The following is a 15468-nucleotide window of genomic DNA, read 5'->3' as shown; positions in this document are numbered from 1 at the left end:
GCTCAGCCGGTTGAGAACCTCTTTTCTTCAGCAATTATTTATTGCTTCTATGAACTTGAGGATAGACCGTGGGATTTCTGTATGTTTCAGCTTTCCTGGACTTCTGTTTTTTTTTTTTTGTTTTTGTTTTTGTTTTTTTGTTATTATTATTGGATCTCCAGGAGGGATGTCTAATTGAGAGGAGATCGCCACACAACAATATAGGAATTACTAGAAACATCCTCTCTCCAATTTCCCAAGGACTCCCCACCCTATAGCTTTAAAGTATTGGCTGATCACTGGTCATAAGAATAGCTTAAAATTAATTGAGGAATCTCCTGCTTCATTTCCTCTTTGTCATTTGGTTTTCCTTCCTCCTCATGCTGCTGTCTGTGAATGGCATTCCCCTGGGCTTTGGATCGGCTAAATCTTCACTGTCCTGGTACAACCATCATCCTTAGTCCACTGGGGAGCTTCTGCAGGACTCTTCTTGCCTTTTCCTTTCTCCTAAGATGCCATCTTGTGGTCCTTCCATTGACTTTGCTCCACTGCCTTCCGTGAACCCACAGGACTCTGTGTGATACCTTCAGCTGTATCTGAGGGGCTCTGTTTTTTCCTAAACAACTCTTAGACAACTCTTAGTCTTCTTGCTTTTTCCTGATGCTACAGAAGCTTCATTTCTTGCAAACAGCCTTGCCCCAAACTGTACTCAAAATCAGGACAATCAAGATGCTCTTGGCCTGGCAGTGGTCCTTTGGTTACAGGAGCACAGAACACACAGCGAATCACACGATCCTATGAACCAAAAGTAACCAGCAACAATCCTTAGTCAACTTGTAAAGGATCTATGCTTTCCATGTGGTTCAGGCACAAGTCCAAAAGTTGGCCTTTTGTGCCATCTCCTCATGTTGAGATTCTGTTTGGACAAAACTATCTTCATTTTCTTACCTGCTGTAATGTCTCCTTCAAATAAGGTCCTGGGCAACTTCTTCTGAAGTTTTGTCCTGCCTGTGCCTTATTGCTCTCAGCCTTCATTTAATTGGGAATGAAGTCCATGCTTAACCTCCCTTGGAATTCTTTCTTTGGAATTATCCCCCCTTTCTTCCTTCATCATGGGTTTAACGCTGTCTTCTACTTGCGCCTTCTAAGGTGGTTTGATCTTGCTTGGGTCAGCTCTTTGGTGTGACTGTACTAGCCATAGCCTTTAATCTGAAGAACTATTGGACCTTCAAGTCTTTTCTTCTTACTTTGAGTGAAGCCAGGAGCCTGGTGAGTTATGCTAGGGTTTCCTAGGCTTGGGCATAATTTCCCTTGCTGCTATTTTGGTGCTTTTTGCCATCTGGTGCTGCGACTCTTTCTTTCTTCCAGCTTGCTGATGCTACCATGCTTCTAGCCCGTGATCCGGTAATTTCTCCAAAGACAGATCAACTTTCCCGGAGTGAGTTCCTTGTCCTACCACTCACTTTGAAATCAGTGTTTTTCTCTTGAATTTTGAAGAGCCTCTGTCTCGACCACATTTGTCTCATGGTGATAGAATTGTCACTTTGGGTCCATGGTGCTCAGGACCTCACCATCGTGACATCTTTTGCCATTGGCACTTGTATTAACACAACACTGGACCCTCAACATTCTTTCAATGTGATTGCTGTTATATGGACTCTAGCTGTCCCAAGAGGCTGTTGTGTTAAAGACTTGGTTCCCTGTGCAGTTACTGGAAAGACATGGGAACATTAGAATGTGAGTTGATGGGAAGTCTTTAACCCTTCAAAGAGTATTGTGGGATCCCCAGCTCCTTTCTCTCTTTAGTTCCATAGCCCTGAGGTGAACAACTTTACGCCCCCACATTCTTCATTCATAATATACAGCTTCATCACAGCCTCCAAATCAACGGGACTATGCTTTCCTAAAACTAGAGAATGAGCGGAAATGAACTTTTCCTCTTCATACACCGATTATATCCCAAGCCTTTGCTATAGTAATATGCAAAACTGGCTAACGCACATAGAGATGCCCAACATTATTGGGAGCTTAAATTAGAAGTACCTGACTTGTGAGAAACATTGAGTCATCTGAAATTCCTACTTCCTAAGTTATTAGGAGCATAAAACATCATGGGAAGGCTACAAAACGAAAGCAGACACTATACTTTGAATGTTCAAATAGCAATTCTGTTTTTCTCATATTAATGTATCCACCAAAGATCCAATAAAAGGCATCATATGCTATGGGATTAAGATTCAAATAAATGTTCAAATGCTACTCTCGTTTCTATATTGATGTAAGATTTTCTCTACATTTCTAGCAGATGGGAACTCTTCAAAGGATAAAACTGACCATATTTATACTCCAGCATGAGATGTGGAATTCAGTAAATGGTATCCTCAGCAAATATCCACAGAAACATGAGAAAAACATGAGTAAATTCCATGGTTATCAAAGTCTGTGACAGTAGTTAGCTTTGATTTGAAGGAAGTGTGTGAAGCTCCCTCAATTGTCACTTACTGGACTTCTGCTCCAGGAGTAATGATGGAGAAGGGTCTGTCTATGTGTTACTTTCATTGGTTAATAAAGAGAATGCCTTGGCCTTTTGATAGGGCAGAAAATTAGGTGGGTGGAGTAGACAGAACAGAATGCTAGGAGGAAGAGGGAAGCTAGACAATCGCCATGCCTCTCCTCTCTGGGTCAGACGCAATTAAGCCAGCTGCCAGGTCAGACATGCTAAATCTTTCCCGGTAAGCCACCACCTTGTGGTGCTACACACATTACTAGAAATGAGTTAATCAAGATGTGAGAGTTATCCAGTTAGAGGCTAGAGCTAATGGGCCAAGCAGTGTTTAAAAGAATACAATTTGTGTGTTGTTATTTCAGGTGTAAAGCTAGCCAGTGGCTGGGAGCTGGGTGGCAGGAAGTGGCCCGCAACTCCCATTACAGAGTAAGAAGATGAGGAAGTCATGGACTCACCCAAGTGCAATTGTTGGTTGTGATAAAACAAACATGTTTAAGTCCTCTGGAAACTGCCCTCAGAGAAAAGCATCAAAAGAGAACCAGTATGTGACTATTGGAGAAAAAGAATTTCAATAAGGAAGTTCAAGAGTTTGCGGTATGTGAACCAAGGCGTCCACTCCACTCTGAACTGGGGCAGCCATGAATGTGGGCCCTTGCTCCTGGAGCTGGGGCCAGATGGCTTTCTTTCTGGAAAGAGTCTGCCTTCAGTATTTCTCAGCCACCCCACATACCTGCTGCTGAGGCTATGTTCTGGATGAGTGGGAATACGTGTAAAGTTTCTATAGCTTTCCTGGACAGATGCCTCCTGAAGAATGTGGGCTATGCCTTGGGCACTGCATGGAGAGAGAGAATCCTGGGGTTTGCTCTGCCTGGCTAGGGAGGTGGCATTCCATGCAGCAGATAGGTGGATGCCGAAGGGACCCTGTCCTTAGCACAGGTGCACGCCTCCCAAAAGAAGGTTGTCACTCAAACAAAGCTTCTTATATCATGCTCCAAAGCCTCATTTTTAAATAATTTTGCCTGGGGGAAGAAATAAGCCATAAACATATCCAAGCAATACCCAAAGGAACTGGTTTGATTTGGAACAGAGTGTAGAGAAGTTCAGACCCGAGGATGATCTCAAGAGAAGTGACTGTGGCTCTGAAAAGTAGTTGACAAGAAGCTCATGGACTTAATGATAACTGAAAGGAAAAAGTGACGTGACTTCTATTGTCAGATGGTTTGACCTTACATAGAGACAATCCTGAGTCCATTCAGAATGGCCAGAGATGGTGCTGAGCTCGGCAAAGCTGCACATACAAGAGCCATGTGCCAAAAGTCAATTGTAGTATTTTTCTACGATATTTTTGTATCTGAAATGAACAATCTGAAAATAATTAAGAAGATAATTCCTTTTGCAATAGCATAAAAATAATGTTTAAGGATTTTTTTAAAAGGAGTCTATTCTGAGATCTACAAATATTATTGAAATAAATTAAAGAAGACCTAAGTAAACAAACATATGTTCTATATTCACAGGTCAGAAGACTTAACATTATGAAGAAGACACTAAACTTACCAATGGGGTCAACACAAGCTAAGAACCTGGATGATTTTTTTGTAGGAACTGATGAGGCCATCTTAAAATGTACATGGAATTGCAAGGCCCCTGATATAGCTAAAGTGTTTAATCACCTGACACAGGGCAAATCAGTCTTCTCGGTTTCAAGCTTCCCTGGAAGTGGTGGCATTGAAGACAGTGTGACCAGCAGAGTCATATTGATAGTGGGATATGAGAGAGAGAGAGAGAGAGAGAGAGAGAGAGAGAGAGAGAATGAGACTATCCAAACACTTATGACTAACTGATATCTACCAGAAGTAGGACCTGAATCTATGAAACTTAAAGAAGAAAGCAAGTATTGATTTTTATGACCCCAGATTCGGCAGAATATTCTTAGCTATGATATCAAAATCATGAGAAACAGGAGAAAAAAAATATTGGGATTCATTAAAACCACATTTCTAAGTGGACGCCATCAAGAAAGTGAAGCATTTGTGGAACTGAAGACGTATTTACTGTTTACCTTATAAAAAGATGTGTGTCGAGGATTATAAAATAACTCTTAAGATCCATAGGTGATAACTAAAATGAGGAAGAAATCAGAATATACATTTCTCTAAGGAGTAGTTGTTCAGCAAGTATATGAAAAGATTCTTACATCGCTATCAGGAAGGGAATGGGAGTCAAAGCCCCAGTGAGACCGTGTGGATGGAGGAGAGAGAGTCAGAGATAACGAAGTGCTTGCGAGCGAAGCCAGAACACGCCAACCCTGCTGGTGCCACTCATAATGGAGCAGCCATTCCGTACAACCGTCTGGCATTTGCTCTAACAATTACACTCAGAGTTACCAACGCAGCTGCTCCTACGTACACACCCAAGACAAATCAAATGTACGTCTATACTAAAATGTGACGATAACATGTTTGCGCCGTAAGCTGTCTATCAGCAGGCAAGCAGCCAAACAGAGCCCCATACACCATACTATGAAATGTTATTTGGTAAGGCAAAGGAGTCACTCCAGCACATGCTACAAGTATTAATGCATAGGATTTCATGGATCTTGAAAACACGATAAGAAGTGAAAGAAGGAAGCCACCAAATGCTACATCTTATGATTCTGTCATAGGTAAAATGCAGAATAAAGAAACACATGAAGATGGGTTAGCGACTGCTTAGACCTGAGGGCATTGGAACATAGAGCAAGTAGGAGAAAATGCAGTTTTTGTCTGAAGTAATCAGACTGTTTTAAAGTTAATCGCTCTCATGGTTGTGTGTTATTGGTATATATATATATATATATATATATATATATATAGAGAGAATGTATATGTATATATCCATACACACACATATATATAGAGAGAATGTATATATATATATATACACACACATACACACATAAGGGGTTGTGCACTGCAAATGAGTAAATTGTATGTCTCTGAATGGATCTAATTAACTATGTTTATAAAACCCCACTAGAATGAAGATCACATTACATGGCATTTAAGGGCTAATGCAACCTCTTCAAAAACACCCAGAAATCAACTTCTTTAATTCTTGAAGAAATTATTAAACTCTAAATACAGGGAACCCTTTGGCTAACAGAATTTCCTTGCATTATTGTTAGAAGTGATTGCCATCTATTACCCATTGTGTTATTTAAAATGGAGAGACAATCACTTCTACGTCATTGAAAATCTATATTGTTAATATTATTAGCCTTAATGGTTTCTTTTCTTAGCAGAAAGGTTATTTCGGGGAGCGGTGCTTCAGCGTGTGGTTTCATAGTCCTCATAAATGCGTTCTACTTTGTCACACTTCTTCATGCCATTTCTTATGAAGGTGGCATGTTAAATAAAACGTGGGGCCTTATTTTTCCAATTATAAGAGGAGATGACATCACAGCAACAAGAGGACTTCGTGTAAAGCTTAAATTGTAATTGTAACAGTGGGCAAAACTATTTCTTATTGCCTGTAAAACTTCATGGCTTTTTTCACTGCTTGTAATATTTTGCTGCCGTAGATTTTAAACCCAAAGGCATGTCTGTTCCAGAAAAAAGCATCTGAAGAAATGGCTTGAAGTTGGCATGGAAATGCCTGGATTGTCTCCTGGCTATACTAAGTCACCCTTCACAGGAAGTGGCTTGCCACTGCCCTCTTCTTTACTTAGTCATTTGGAAATGCAGGAGCCGAAGAAATACCCCATCCGATTTCCTAGAATCATGCCCAGATGGCTCTGAATATGAACGTGGTTTCTGTCCCCCCCCCCCCTGAGTCCCTGTTGACTCCAGGGACTCCACTGGAGGCGAAGGTGGGATATCGGCTGGCACACGCTTCAATGAGGACCGTTAAAGGTGCTTGTGGACAAGGACTGTGAAACGACTCCCATGATTCCATTTTCATAACAGTCTTGAGAGTGACCGCATTTAGGAAGCTGTACACCTTGTCTCGGGCACTAGCCTACGTCTACACCACTCTAGCCTGCAAGGAATGGGCTTGCATCACATTATTGGACCCACAAGACTCTACAGTAAATGCACAGCTGACAGGTTCATAAATTGCAGACCCACAAGCCTTAGGGGCACCCGTTTTGCAGAGCTGCGGTAACACTTGTCTTTTGGGAAAGTCACAGGCATACCTATAAAAACCTTGTGGAGTCATGATTCTTCCCTTCAAAATGGGATTTATCCCCAAAACACCTCAGCAATGTAACTTCTACACGGGCAATGGAATGACCTTGCTCTAGTCCCCAACACCATGAGGCCTTAGAATGAGAACACTCACTCTTTGTTCTAACAGTTAAGTTTGCGTAGAGTCAATCCCACAAAATTACCTGCTAACAGACCACATAGAAACTTCTGTAGAAGACAGGCACTGAGCGGGAAGACAGTCCCCGAAGCTGTTTATCACAAACGAGATTAGGTAAGGAGAATGGGTGAATCTAGAATTCAGGGGTATTTAGTAGCCTTATCTACTGCTTTGGATGTCACTCTTTCCTGGTGGTATCACCTGTTCCAGAGTGCAGCTTTGTCAGGATCTACCTGATTCGTGATTTTGAAGTGCATATTATTATTGTACTTGCCTATGGAATTTTCCAACTATGTCTGTAAAAACTAGAAACCTCGTGGAGATCAGCCCTTATTCTTCTCTTTATTATTCATCTCCTTTCCCTTTATTCTTGTTTTTCTCCTTGCTACTTTTTCTCCCTCCGCCTCTTCCACCTCTACTCCTCCTTCCTTCCTTCCTCCTCCTCCTCCTCCTCCTCCTCCTCCTCCTCTTCTTCTTCTTCTTCTTCTTCTCCTTCTCCTTCTCCTCCTCCTCCTCCTCCTCCTCCTCCTCCCCCTCCTCCTCCCCCTCCTCCTCCTCCTCCTCCTTCACCTTACTTTTTTCCCTCTCATGAAAAATAAAGAATATGCAATGGTAATGTATTTGAGTTAATTTTTTTACCCTCAGTTCCTTGCCTGCCATAGACATCCAATTCTGAACCCTGAGAGGGTACTGAGACTGGTACCCAAGGCCCCTGATATCACATTTTAGAAGCAGCAGGAAGAGTTATATGAGGAATATTTAATGATTAATAATAATAATAATAAATAGCTAACAATGGCTTCTGAAGTCCACTCTGTCTCATGTTCTCGTCCACTCCTGGCCTGAAACGTAAGAATCAAATGTGGGTTCTTCCCTTCCTCTGGTAAATGAGCTTTTTTTTTCTTTTTTACATCATTGCTCGGTGACTTTTAACATATGTGGCATAATCCAAAAAGAAAATAACCAGTGAGCCTACTCAGGCCCTTGAAATCCCCAGACCAAATAGTCTTGAATCAAAGTAGCTCAGGCTAAAGCAGATGAAAAGGTCAAAGACCGGTGATGTCATCATCTGAGACCCGGGGAGGGTGTGAGTGATGGAGCGTGGCTCAGACCGGCCCCCACTGGACTCTGGGCTCCTTCCCAGGTTAGGGTCTGAGCTCTGGAATTTGATTGTCCACGGATGGCGAGGTAACTGATTGATAACGACGTAGCGACAGTTCAGGCTCCTTTTTTTCCCCAAGCATTCAGCCTGAAATCTCCCTCCACCGGGTCAGAGTTTAAGGAATTGGTGAGGAACAGTTCATTAGCTCTACAAGACACAAATGCCCACTGACTAGGGCTTTCACACAATGATTCAAAGGACCTGTGAGAAGCCATTAACGCCGTGACCTTGGCTACACTGAGAGCTAATTATCCCTCCCCAGACCTCTCTTTTTCTGCTGTTCTCAAAGCAATGCCTGAGCTTTTGATGTTACCTGGCGCATTGCTAGAACTTTAAATATTACCGCCCACCCCTATGCTGTTGAATAAAAAGTTCTAGGGATGGGGGGGGGCAGCAGTGTTTTCACAAAACCCCCAGGTTTTCCTAACATAGACTGATATCCTGGAATGACTGCTCCACCGTGATCACTGGTCTCCCCCAAACTTCAACACACACCAAGACCCAAAGCTAGTTCTTCAACAAAGACCCTAATAACTTTCCGTACAGGCTGAGTGTTTAAATAAGCTGTCCGTATTCCAATTGTTTGAGGGATGCCTACACTAAGAGGTCTTATTAAGGGTCTCAGTGTATTTATCACTCTCTCGCAAGCTTGAATGTCTCCAGGTAAGACGTTCACTCAGATACTTCCCAGCTAGTCCCACGCAGCTCATAAGCCTTGACTGTCGTCACCATGGGCACTGGGACGTTTGCTCAAAGTGGGGTTTGCACATTTTAATTGCGTCAGAACACCACTCACTTCGTTCCTGCAGAGTTTGGATGCTGCCCTCAGCTCCGAGCTGTGGTCTCTTTCATAGAGGTCACTGCTTGGGGGGAAACACTTGCTTCATAGTCTTAAGATCTCAAGATCCTGCCTTCATTACTTAACTCTCAGTTCAGTTCCCTTGACGCCTCTGCAGATCCTGGCTAACTGGATTTCTGCTTTTAATTCACCCACTTTAGCTCATCTGAGAAGCTCTTCCTCAGCAACTTTTCCTTCATTTTCTATTGTCTGATTTAGCATAATCAGCTGCCAGAGACTTAAAGGGGATTAAACCATTAGTGTTCTCTTCCAGCGTGGCGTGAGAGAAAACCCTGCTTCTGGTGTTAATTTACGGTAACAATGTATCTCTTGGAGCACTAATAATAGCGTAGAGACAATCTTCAGAATGCTTCCACCTGTGTGAGGTAAAGGACGACAGAAGGACCTTCTTTCAAGTCATACGCTTGACCGCAAGAACATTGCGCTCTGGCTACATTCACACCGGGGAGGCAGGGAAGCTGTGGGCAGGTAGGAGCAGACCAGACTCCAAACCTCATGTGTGGGTTCCTTTTCTGCTCTGCGCCTTTCCTCTCTTTTTATTAGTTCTGCACCTCTTCACCACTCTCCTGGAACCTCCCAGGAAAGCATCAGAATGATTTGTTTTGGTAGAGAATGAACCGGTGCCCCCCTGTGAACGGCACGTGAGCTGATTGACACTTCCAGAATTAAAATAGAGAGGCCTAAAGGGAGTCATTTGGTAAAGGTGAACTCTGCTCAGAATATGGTCAAAGGAAGCAGGCTTGTTTAATTTTAGGGGAGATAAAGGGCTTTATTTTATGAGCAAAGCACCTGTTCCCACTTAGGACTCGTTTTTATCTCCGACCTGCAGTACTAAGCGGTGTTACGGCTCAGACACAACTCTGATGTTTTTGACCGACTCGGGGAAGGAATTCAACACAGCTTGCGAGAAAAATTTATTTCATTATTTGTTTATTAATTTGGTTTTTCTTTGAAACAGGTCTCACTACACAGTCCTAGCTGACTGGAACTCACTATGTAGACGAGCCTAGACTTGAACTCACAGAGATCCAGCTCCCAGGTGCTGGGATGAAAGGTGTGTGCCACCATGTGGGTCCCTGTGGGGAGTGTTTGTCCTCGCAGGCTCTCTTACCTTTATTTCACCCATTCCACTTTAATAGTTCAGTTCCTCTCCATATTTTATATTTGGGGTCGTTGTCATCAGGTTTGATAAGAATTTCTTTGTGCACTGTTCCGCTTTAATTCTGTGTCAAAATTCCTTACTGTGGGACAATGGTTTGTACCCTGTCAATTGCATTTTTTAAAAATGCTGATTGGCCAGTAGCCAGGCAGGAAGTATAGGTGGGACTACCAGGCAGGAAGTAGAGGCAGGGCAAGGAGAACACAAGAATTCTGGGAAGAAGAAAGCTCTTTCTGTAGTCATGACCCAGACACAGAAGAAGATGTGACTACCTCGTCAAATAAGGTACTGAGCCATGTGGCTAACACAAACAGGAATAACAGGCTAATATAAATTATAAGAGTTAATAAGAAGTCTGAGCTACGAGGCCAATCAGTTTATAACTAATGTAGACCTCTGCGTGATTTCTTTGGGACTTAACGGCTGTGGGAACCAGGCAGCACAGAAACCTCAGACAAGAGTTCCTGAAACATCCCATGTTCTATAAAGCAACTATCTACTAAAACAGCATGATAGCTGAATGAACTCTCGGAATCCCAGAACGTAGGAGGCTGAGGCAGGGCTGTTGATCTGCAAGGGGAAGCTCTCAGAAACAAAGCAACCCAAGAAACTTGGTGGGAAAGCAGCAGTAAGTACTAGCAATGAAGCCTGGCGTTTATAAGGGAGTCATTCTGAAACTCACTGGAGTTTTCTGCATCCAGACAAATGGACCTATCCGGGGAGGAAAAGTCTTTGAGAACATGAGCTTCCGCAGAAGCCAGTTTCTCTCACATGAATGATACGATCTGGAGGGCTACCCTCTCCAACCATCATTTTTTGTTAATATTTAATAAAAATGTCTTTATACTTTCTTTGTCCAAACTTACAGCCTTAGCATAGGGCACTGATGTTCAATGATCAAACACCCTGTTGATGTGTCACAGAGAGGCAAATCCTCAGGGACTATATAGTGGAACAGTAATCTGAGAGGGGGGCTTGGCAAAGGGAGGGCACCAGAGTCTTCCAACAAGTTTTCCAGGTCATCCTAATGCAGCTAAAGACTCGGGACAACTAATGTGAAAAAGTGTCATGGTTTCACTTTTCCTCCTGTGTGTCCGTGTGGTGATAACATTTCATTTAATTGTGGGAAAGCTGGCTCCTGATGTCGGTAGAACATTACCAAGATGGACGACTCATGGTTTATCAACAACGCATCACTTAAACTGACATGGTGTCCCCACGGGTCAACTGCATATGAACTCAGTCTCAATAGAAAACAAGAACAAAGTGTACACACACTCACAAAGAGAAAGACTGAGTGGTAGGTCAGATGGCTAGGGCAGGGTCATTGGGATCAGTGAAACAACACTAGGTTTGGGATGCAGGTAAATCTGAAAAGCCACCTTCTCCCCCAGACTCTCTCACCCACCATCTACAAACTGAGTCTAATAATGACTTTGTACCAGGCTTTTTTTCTTTGGGGCTACCAACCAGCTCCCAAATGATGAAACAGACTTCTAGTGTTATGAATGCTTCTCCTTACTTAGACTTGCTTCTGCCAAGCTCTTTCAACTTAAATTAACCAGTTTCTCTTCTCTGCCTTTTGCCTCGGGGCTTTTTACCCTTCTTTCTATATATCTTACTTTCACCGTTTCTCTTGTCTACTGGCTGGCAGCTGTCTGGCTGGCCCCAGGCATCTCCCTCCTTCTCTTTTCTCTTCTTCCTCTCCTTCTCCCTCTTTCTAGATTTTTCCTCCCATTTATTCTCTCTGACCACCAGCCCTGCCTATCCTCTTCTGCCTTCCTATTGGCCATTCAGCTCTTTATTAGACCAATCGGGTGCCTCAGGCAGGCAAGGTGAAAATCATGCAACGCATCTTTACATAGTTAAACAAATGCGGTGTGAGCGAAAGTAACACAGCTTCACACCGTTAAAGCGATGCTCCACCGCATAAACAAATGTAACACATCTTTACCTAGTTAAAATAATATTTCACGACATAACCCCTATCACAGAGTGCCAGGCATCTGATGAATGAAATGGTGGGGGCGAAAGCTTGGCACACGTTAGATGTTGAGTGATTGACACGGTATTGTTTTCCACAGAAGACACTCCAGAAAGAGAAAATAAAAACAGAAGCTGAGTAATTCTGACTATAGATTTCATCTAAGATCACTCTAGGTTTTTTTGTTTGTTTGCTTGCTTGTTTGTTTCACGCCCAGTGCTGGCTGATTCTGACCGATCTGGGGCTGAAATGCGCAAAGCGAATCAAAATAAATGTAAAAAATTCATACTAGTGGAACTGATGTCGATGACTTTATTGTCTACAAAGTCATCGGTAGATGTCTTGGAAATGAAAGAAAAACATTTAATAATCATGAAGGTGCCCGAATTGTTATAATCTTATAATATTTCTCAGTGGTTATACAAATTGTAGCAATTTTTATGTTTCTATCAATACCATAGCAGGAACAACAGCAATGAGTGCTGAAGTCTAGTTCTGGTAACATTTGTAGCAACACTCCAATGCCGCAGCTGTGGAAGCGGAGGCAATGTCCGCCATGGCCACAGCGACTTTCCCCAGGAAGCGGCATAGAGGAAAGCATTTGCTTAACAAATATTTGTTGGATGAGCAAATATCATGATAACTCAAAGCGCCCCATGATGTTAATACTGGCAAACTGATAATCTTACTAATTTCACTTTGCAAAGAAATAAAGGCTCAAACGTGTGAGCTAATAGGTACCAAGATTCAGAAAAGGAAAGGCCAGACTCTCAAAATTACTTCCTGGCAAAGCAGTGAAACTTGATGACTTACTCCGAATTTACAGAGATGCGGTCTGCTTTGATATTTATAGTCTAAGCAGGAGCTTTCTTCCAAATGTAGCTTTCGTGGCCTTGAGGTTCATGTTTGGTTCTGTGCGCAGATGGCTGTCAGCATATGTGTTAACCAAAACACTGGGATCAGAGGTTCCTTGTGGAAGTTTCCTGAAGAGGATAAAATTTAGCAGGCAATTTCCCGTGGGCTTTTATCATGGCTGAACTCTTCTGTTTACTATATTGCTCTTAAAATCAGGGCTTTTAGGGGGCTGGAGAGATGTACTGGTAGAATCTCTTGCTGCTCTTGCAGAGGACCAGAGTTTGGGTCTCAATACCCACATGGTGGCTTCCAACTACCCGTGATTCCATTCCCAAAGAGTCAGAGTCTTCTTCTGTCCTCCTCAGGTTCCTGAATGCATGTGGTGCACAAACACTTACATGGGCTCATGCACATACACATGAATAAACAGATAAATCTTTTAAAATAAAGTAAATTTCAGATTTTCCACTAAAGCCGATTGCTCTGAGAGCATTCCTTTCCTCTGCTCTCATAAGTAAGCGGCTGAGCCTGTGTACTCAAGGGAGGGCCATATCTGTCTACTTGGGGGAGTGTCTATGATGCCCTTTTTGTTGTTAGAAAAGCCATCGAGTCTAGAGAAATGCTAGACCGTGAGCAGACTTTCTGTATATTGTTAACACAGATAAAACACAAGAACTTCCTGAAGTTAGGGGATGCCAGCAAGAATGGCTTAGGCGATGGGGAACTGAATAAATCTGTTAGATGAGCAAATCTAAGAGACCTGGAGTCAAACATCACTAGTTGAAGAAAAAACAGTAGCTGCAATTTTGTAGCACACAGCAGTGTCGGAATAGGCATAGGATACAAAGCAAGCGGTTAAAAGACAACAAGCAATATAGAAGACAAGGAAAACCACGCACGAGATACTCAGGTAGAAAATGTGGAAATTATTTATGCAATCTAAGTTAGAATGTTCTCATGCATTCTTCCCCTTGGTATGCCTTAATGTTGGCAAAAATGGATCATACTGGTAAGTAAGGCTCTACTCAAGACCAGTCTGAAATCAGACTCGAATGTAAAGGTCTACTCAGAAGAGTAACCAAGGATCTGTTCTTGACTTCTGTTTGGAAAGAAGGAGTTATCAGAGTCATTTTTGTTAGTCTGAATTTGATTTTTAACTTTTGTGGGCAGAAAGAATTGTTGTAAACCCAACATGGAGACCCAACTCCTTTGGAGATGTTTTTCCTTATTTTATTCCGTATGTATTTGCATACTTTGAGACAGAATTTCTTATGTAGCCAGAAGGGTCTTAAGCTCCCAATCCTTCTGCGTCAGCCTCTTGAGATCACAGGTGCGGGCACTGCCAAATCCAACTAACATTCCCTCTAAAGAGTTCAGTATGCTCTCACTGGCGTGAGCGGGCTCAGTCCCAGTTCAGCCGGGAGATCTCGAAATCTCAACCCGTCTTCCTAAGCAGTTTAAAGGAATCAGAAGTAGTTAAAATCTAGAAACTGCATTAAATGTAATGCACTTAAATCTGAGATTCTGGGAAAGATTTTTTTTTTTTCCATCTGAAAGCCGAGCTTGTTGGGTAAGAAAAAAAATGCATGATCATCTTCCACTTCGGTGCGTTTGAAATGGAGAAAATGTCTCACTCGATTTCACGCAAATTATGCTCTGGATCCTTGTGAATGATATGTGCTATTTGAGAAAATGAGGGTGATGATCCACTTTAAGTTAACAGTCCATGAAGAGTGTGTCTGCGTATATGTGTGTATGTATGTGTATATGTGTGTATATGTGTGCCTGTGGGTATGTGTGTGTGTGCCTGTGAGTGTGTGCCTGTGCATATGTGTATCTGTGTGTGTGCATGCATGTGTTTGTATGTATGTGTATAGGTGTGCCTGTGGGTATGTGTGTGTCTGTGTGTGTGCCTGTGCGTATGTGTATGTGTGTGTCTGCCTATATGTGTGTATGTATGTGTATCTGTGGGTATGTGTGTGTATCTGTGTGTGTGCCTGTGAGTGTGTGCCTGTGCGTATGTGTGTGTGTGTGCACGCACGTGTGTGTATGTGTGTATATGAATGTGTGTGCATGTGCGTGTGCGTATGTGTGTGTGTGCACGCATGTGTGTGTATGTGTGTATATGAATGTGTGTGCATGTGCGTGTGCATTTGTATACTTGCACTTGCACGAAGGGTCTGGCTCACTTTGTCAAGACCACAGCGATGACTGTAGTTTGGTGGAGGAGAAGCTTTATGGCTAAGCTCGGTAAGAGTGGTCTCACGGGGTCATGGGTTTCCAACAACTGCCATCTTGACTAACTTAGACTTTCCACTGGCACAGACCCTCGAGTTAGTTTTGTGGCTTTGGTTATGAGACTTGAAAATTTTAAGTTAGTATGATATGTCACAGTCAGTTGGGGTTTTCAATTAAAGTGAACGAGGCTGTGCTAGGCAGTCAGGGGAAGAAGGTAAAATATACGTCAGACAAAAACTTTTCTCCTGAGCTTTGGTCCCAGAAAATAGTGTAGGTCCTTAGAAATAGGAGTCTCTGAAAAAGATGCCAGCATGTCAGGGAAAAAAAATCCAGCATCATGAGGTCTGATTCCCATCCTCGGCAGCTCAGGGCTGGGTCA

The sequence above is a fragment of the Alexandromys fortis genome, unplaced genomic scaffold (genome assembly GCF_014885135.2).
Source record: "Alexandromys fortis isolate MF-2015 unplaced genomic scaffold, M_Fortis_MF-2015_v1.1 scaffold_143, whole genome shotgun sequence".
NCBI lineage: Eukaryota > Metazoa > Chordata > Mammalia > Rodentia > Cricetidae > Alexandromys > Alexandromys fortis.
Note: the sequence above shows the minus strand (reverse complement) of the source record.